This window comes from Babylonia areolata, chromosome 29 (genome assembly GCF_041734735.1).
Source record: "Babylonia areolata isolate BAREFJ2019XMU chromosome 29, ASM4173473v1, whole genome shotgun sequence".
NCBI classification, from domain to species: Eukaryota; Metazoa; Mollusca; class Gastropoda; order Neogastropoda; family Buccinidae; genus Babylonia; species Babylonia areolata.
Genome location: NC_134904.1, coordinates 35,846,648 through 35,854,147, shown reverse-complemented (window position 1 = coordinate 35,854,147; position 7,500 = coordinate 35,846,648).

Genomic DNA, 7,500 nt, shown 5'->3' with positions numbered 1-7,500 from the left:
AAGCTTCGACTGAACAGAAAACCATCTCTCTCTCTCTCTCTCTCTCTCTCTCTCTGTCTCTGTCTCTGAACTGACTGGGTTTTGGTGTTTCGTTGTTCTTGTCGTGCGCTGCTGTCCGCCATTTTGCTTTAATGATTGTGACAAAGCTTCGACTGAACAGAAAACCATCTCTCTCTCTCTCTCTCTCTCTCTCTCTGTCTCTCTCTCTCTCTGTGAACTGACTGGGTTTATCCCCATTGAAACCGCATAGATTGACTGATATTCAAAAAAGCGTGAAGATATGTGTTGCTTATTCTGTAAAGATGAACACTGAGAAACCGAACTCCATTTTATTTTGACATGCCCAGAATACAAAAATCTCAGAGAACAGTATATACCGAAGAAGTATCATGTGCGCCCCAATGCATTTAAATTGTCACTGTTGTTTGCAGATGTGAAGACATGCATTCCACTCTCCCTGTTCTTGTCCAAAGCCTTCACCCATAGAAACAAATCTATCTTTGGTTAATGACGCATGATTACATACCAATCTGCCCATCTATCTTTTGTCTTTTTCTTCTTCTTTCTGTCCCTCTCTCTCTCTCTCTCTGTCTTACTCTGTCCTTTCTCTCTTTTCTACCCTTTGTTTGCTTTACATATATTGGCGCTGTTCTTTATAATGGATGTTAACACGGAAGCCCCCCCCCCTCCCCCACCCCCCTTACCCCTGTTGTCACGGGCAGAAAGGCCTAAACAATAAACAATTCAGACTTCAGACTTCAGACTTCTCTCTGTCTCTGAACTGACTGGGTTTCAGTTTTGTTGCACTGCTGTCCGCTTTTTTGAGACAAAGCTTCGACTGAACAGAAAGCTCTCTCTCTCTGTCTCTCTCGGCTTTCTCTCTGGGGGAAAAACGATAACTTAAGTCGCCAAGTTGGCAAATTCATTTTCCATGGTGTAAGAAGGAGACAACAAATCAATGCAAGTTAACGGATTTTATCAATACCGCCCCGAGAAATGGGTTTCTCGTATTTTTCATTGAACCTTGAATGCCAATGTTATTGGTAGTTTAGAATGTATGCCGTGCAGTGAATTAACTTTATATTCAATCTGGAAAATGACCTCATACTTAATAAGAAAAATTAGTTCGTATATACTGTGTTTAAAATGAAGTCACTTCATAGTCTGTAACTGATGAGCTGCTGGATTACCCATCTCCTCTTCCCCCATCCCTCTTCCCCCTCCCCAATGTGTATGTATGCCTATGGCCGAAACACAGTAACTCTTTCCATACGAACGGCGAAAGAGACGACGTTAACAGCGTTTCACCCCAATTATAATAATCAAAATATTGCAAGCGGAAGGCTCTTATACTGAAGACGTGAATGTTGACAAAGAATACCACAATTCTGATGACGGAAGCTAAAGGTTGGGTCATTCAGACACCCACTGGACATCGGAGGGGTCTGTGTAGAGGAGAAGAGAGGACTGGCCGTACTGAGTGAGTTAAACCGTCTGAATCTCTTTCTCTCTGCGTGCATGCCGGCCTGCATGCGAACAGTGTGTAGTGCGTGCGTACATGTGATAGACTTTGGACGGACAGATACACTGAGAGACAAAAAGATACAGACAGAGAAAATGTATACGGACGAGCAGTATAGTGTGTGGAGTGATGGCCTAGAGGTAACGCGTCCGCCTAGGAAGCGAGAGAATCTGAGCGCGCTGGTTCGAATCACGGCTCAGCCGCCGATATTTTCTCCCCCTCCACTAGACCTTGAGTGGTGGTCTGGACGCTAGTCATTCGGATGAGACGATAAACCGAGGTCCCGTCTGCAGCATGCACCTAGCGGACGTAAAAGAACCCACAGCAACAAGAGGGTTGTTCCTGGCAAAATTCTGTAGAAAAGTCCACTTCGATAGGAAAAACAAATAAAACTGCACGCAGGAAAAAATACACAAAAAATGGGTGGCGCTGTAGTGTAGCGACGCGCTGTCCATGAGGAGAGCAGCCCGAATTTCACACAGAGAAATCTGTTGTGATAAAAAGAAATACAAATACAAATACAAATGCGCGGCCGGGGTACCGTGCGCGCGGCGTGTGTGTGTGCATGCGTGTGTGTCAGTGTGTGCGCGCGTGTGTTTGTCAATGTGTGTGTGTGTGTGTGTGTGTATGTGTGTGTGTGTGTGCGCGCGCGTGTGTGTGTGTGTGTGCATGTGTGTGTGTGTGTGTCAGTGTGTGTGCGTGTGTTTGTCAATGCGTGTGCGTGTGTGTGTGTGATGGTGTGTGGGTGTTGCTAACAGCAACGCCAATATCAACAAATTAGACAAGAGGAGCTGGCGCAGGTCATAATGATTATTGTGCAACTGACGTCCTGACACGGCCCGGCGGCTCACGCTTGGTCGCAGCGGGAGGGAAGGGAATTGGATGAAATGCGTAAACAAACTTGAAAAGGTCCGGGAGCTAAACTATTCTTGCAACAGCGGTAGAAACGCTACAGAAGATCTCCACATGACTGGGCGCCGGCGACAGGTAGCAGCACATTGAATTTTGAATGGCCTATGAATGGCTAGAATCGAAGAAAAGAGTTTCTCTCCCCCGGGGTTCGAGCTTTGTCCGGTGTGTGTGTGTGTGTGTGTGTGTGTGTGTGTGTGCGCGCATGTGTGCGTCGGTGTGTGTGTGTGTGAAAATTCAGTGAAGAGACTGAGACAAAGAGCCAGAGAGTCACACACTAGCACACAGAGCGAGTGAGCGAGCAAGAGAGAGAGAGAGATAGAGAGAGAGAGAGAGAGAATGAGAGAGAGAGAGACAGACAGAGAGGGGGTGGGGGGAAGGGAGAGACGGACAGACAGACACAGCCGGGAAGGAAGGAAGAGAGGCAGGGGAAGAGACGCATAGTATAGTGAGTCTACCCATCTGTCATGACCCGGGAGGCCTATCTTAAACTGAACATTGAACGGCAAGCGACCTTTGCCCGTCGCCGAGAGACAGAGTAAGTATATATATATATATATATATATATATATATATATATATATATATATATATATATACCAACCAACCCCCCTGAAATTTGGACTTCTGCACCCACACTGATTAATTTTTGACTCACTTGTGTAAACAAAGTGAGTCTATGTTTTAACCCGGTGTTCGGTTGTGTGTGTGTGTGTGTGTGTGTGTGTGTGTGTGTCTGTGTGTCCGTGGTAAACTTTAACATTGACATTTTCTCCGGCCTGCAAATACTTTGTCAGTTGACACCAAATTAGGCATAAAAATAGGAAAAATTCAGTTCTTTCCAGTCATCTTGTTTAAAACAATATTGCACCTCTGGGATGGGCACAAAATTTTTTTTTTTAAATGAAGCCTAATTAAGTGCAAACTGCATATACTGTTATATTTATATTTTTTTTATTCTCTAAACTTGGCACTTTGATCTGATATTCTGACCCAACAACAAGAGCAGTCATTATTATCATTTTTTGTTCAAACAGGAACTTCTTTTGCTAAGCATGGAAGTTTTATTTATTTTGCAAACGTTTTGGTGCAGATAGTAAAAAAGAGAAACTAGTTACTCTGTAATTAATGCTAGGGGACTTAATTTGCTTTAAACTGATCTTTCTCATCTTACACATTACATTTTGAAATTATACTCAATACATAAAAAGCTTGGAATTTTTTTTTTTAACTCACTCAGTACGGCCAGTCCTCTCTTCTCCTCTACACAGACCCCTCGGATGTCCAGTGGGTGTCTGAATGACCCAACCTTTAGCTTCCGTCGTTAGAATTGTGGTATTCTTTGTCAAAATTCACCTCTTCAGTATAAGAGCCTTCCGCTTGCAATATTTTGATGATGGTAATTGGGCTGAAACGCTGTTAACGTCGTCTCTTTCGCCGTTCGTATGGAGAGAGTTAAGTGTATCACAAGTGAGTCTTGAAGGCCTTGCCTCTCTTGTTTAATCTGTATCTGTATCAGGTGCATCGGCAGGATATTATCTCTGGCATCACTGATCATAATTATCAGTAGCACCGATGGGTTGATCTGTACGTTAGTCACTCTCGGACACTCGAGACAACTAACAGGCAGATAGACAATGAGACAGACAGGCAAACAGACTGACAGACACACAAACAGGTGTTATTCAGTGTGCAATGTGTGCTGATCTGTGTGCTATGTGTGCTGATCTGTGTGCTATGTGTGCTGATCAGCCGTGTGCTATGTGTGCTGATCAGCCGTGTGCTATGTACATGCGGCTAGCGACAGAACGGCAACAATGGCCGCCAGGCCGCCAGCTCGCTCTGATTGGATAGTATTTTTAACACTCGGCAGCCATTTTTCTTTGACGTCATACCCGGGAATTACTTCTGCCTTCGCAACCAGCCAACAAACCGCTAGTGCAAACCGCCGTCAGTTGTCGTTTGTTTTGGGGGTGTATTTTATTTATTTATTTATTTTTTTCCAATCCTGGGATTTTTTTTCTTCTCACTAACTCTGATTTTTGTCAGGGAATAATCGCACTTTAGCATCCTAAATTCAGCTCAAAGGTTCGCTCCATTCCCAGTTTCACAACAACAACAAAAAATGCAAATTTGACATGTGTGTGTGTGTGTGTGTGTGTGTGTGTGTGTGTGTGTGTGTGTTGACCTGCTGTTCCAATCATATGTTCCATGTAATATGAGGTTATCTATCCATTAGGCTATTGTTTTATCCCCCTCCCCCCCTCCTCTCTCTCTCTCTCTCTCTCTCTCTCTCTCTCTCTCTCTGTGTGAGTCTCTCACTCTATTTCTCTCCTGTGGCATTATTATTTTCATAATATTATACTATATTGTATATGTTGAATTATGCTTTCTTGGCAATGAGCATACCTACCCCCTTTTTTGGCTATCTGTAATAAACTGTTTCATATTCCCATTCAGTAGTATAATATTCGATAACATACACAATGTATATGCTCGTGTGTGTGTGCGTTTGTATGTGCGTAAGACAGAGAGAGAGAGAGAGAGAGAGAGAGAATGTGTGTGCGTTTTCGCGGTTATTGAGAAATCTTTATCAAAGAAGGGAGGCAAGCTTTACGCCTGTTTTGTCGATCTGAGAAAAGCATTTGACTCTGTGCAACGTCAGTCCTTTGTTTGATATTTTGATTCAGAAAGGTATAAAGGGGAAATTTATGAATGCTATCATTGCTATGTATAAATGTGTTACGTCTTGCGTACGTATTGAAGATAAGTTAACTGAGTTTTTTGATTGTCCCGTTGGCTTAAGGCAAGGTTGTATGTTGAGCCCTATATTGTTTTCGTTATTTGTTAACGAAATTGCTTCAGCAGTTGAAATCAGGGGTATTCATGGAATTCAGTTTTTGTCTAATTTATTAGAGTTGTTCATTCTTCTGTTCGCAGATGATATTGTACTGCTATCTAACACTGCGATTGGTCTGCAAAATCAAATTAATATTCTGAATAATGCATGTAAAACACTCTTCTTGAATGTAAATACTGACAAGACTAAAGTGATGGTTTTTCGAAAAGGTGGCTTTTTGGGAAGATATGAAAAGTGGAATCTCGATGGAAATGCTCTAGAAGTAGTGAATGAATATAATTATCTAGGGTTTGTTTTTACAACAAAAATGAGTATAAACAAAGGAGTAGGGATTTTAGCAGCAAAAGGCAAACATGCATGCATTGACTGTATAAAATATATAACGAAGCTGAATGATATTTCCAAAGGATGTTTTTTCAAAATATTCGATGCTCAGGTACAACCCATTCTTTTGTACGCTTCTGAGATGTGGGGTCTTAACAGACTTGATAATATTGAGAAAGTTCATTCCTTTGCATGTAAACGTTTTTTGAACATAACACTTAGAGTACCAAACAAGTTTGCATACGGCGAATTAGGACGTTATCCACTATATATAAATAGTGCAACAAGGTGTATCAAGTACTGGTTAAGGTTGCTGAATATGAATGTGCAACGATTACCCAGACAGGCATATTTGATGTTGTTTAACTTAGACGAAAGGGGAAAAAAATGCTGGGTGTCTTTAGTAAAAAATACTTTATTTAGACTTGGGTTTGGATATGTCTGGTTGCAACAAGGCGTTGGTTGTGAGCAAACATTTTTGTCACTATTTAAGCAAAGAATGAAAGATATATTTATGCAGGAGTGGGACGAGTCAGTAATGTCTAAAGATATATATCATAACTACAGACTGTTTAAAACTGGTTTTCAGTGTGAGCAATATTTTGAATATGTGGATAAAAAGTGTTTTAGGGACTGTTTAGTAAAATTACGGCTTGGTTTGCTCCCAATAAATGGATCATTTTTTAGAAGAACATTCAAATGTAATTCAAATTACGCATGTAAACGTTGTAATGTAATCGAAGATGAAAACCATTTTATAAACAATTGTGTCCTTTACAATGACCTGCGGCAAAAACATCTGAACTCTGAAGGTCAATCGTATGTTCACTTGATGAAGAATGGTTCTGTTTACAGTATTCGTAAACTATGCGTTTATATATTTAATGCCCTGAAGATACGACAGGAATTCTGTGACAACAATGATGAAAGTTAGAATTAATTTACAATGCACGAGAAGCACTTTTGTTCTACAGGTTAAGTTAGTACGTATTTTACATTTTGTTGTGGTTGAGTGATCACCATATTGTGTACTTTTGACCTCTTTCTAGGGGCCGGAGGCCTGGAGATTAAAGTTTTGTTCTTGTTCTTGTTCTCTCTCTCTCTCTCTCTCTCTCTCTCTCTCTCTGTGTGTGTGTGTGTGTGTGTGTGTGTGTGTGTGTGTGTGTGTGTGCTATATGTGCTAATCAATGTGCTATGCTTGCTGATCAGTGTGCTGTTGGAAGAGTTGAGCCTGCTAGTACCACACAAAGTTAAAATTGTCTTAAAAAAACAAAACAATTATTAAAAAAAAAAAATAATAATAAAAAAATTAATTTAAAAAAAAGAAAAGAAGAGAAACAATGAAAAGCGCCCTTTAATCAAATACACAGCGGTGTCAATATCATGCGTCAACATCCACACCTTGACACAACCAACCACAGACACTGGTTGAGTGAACCCACAAACACTGCCACATAGAATCCCATGAGAAAAAAAAATTAAGTTAAATTAAAAAAACATTGTCACTTACCTTCTCACTTCACTTCAGTTAGCAAAATTTAACTTACATTCTCACCTCAACACTTGAATCCCTCACAGAAAGCTGTCACCGCAATGAATACTAATCAGCGTGCTTAGAGTCCACCTGTCTTCGGCAGGTTAGATTAGACACTACTACTACGATGATATCAAAATCAGAAAGTAACTGGACTTTCGCCGGGCCTTCTTGAGCGCAGCAGACGCGGAGATCGCTGATGAGCTGAACGAAGTGGGCAGATGGCGTTTCGACTCGTCCCTCAAAAGGAGAAGATGCCCCAACCGCTTGCACACGTCACTCTGGCACACTCATTATACAGTTTCCGAGGGGGGGGGGGGGGGGCGCGGTAATTCTTAATGCGCGCAGCCG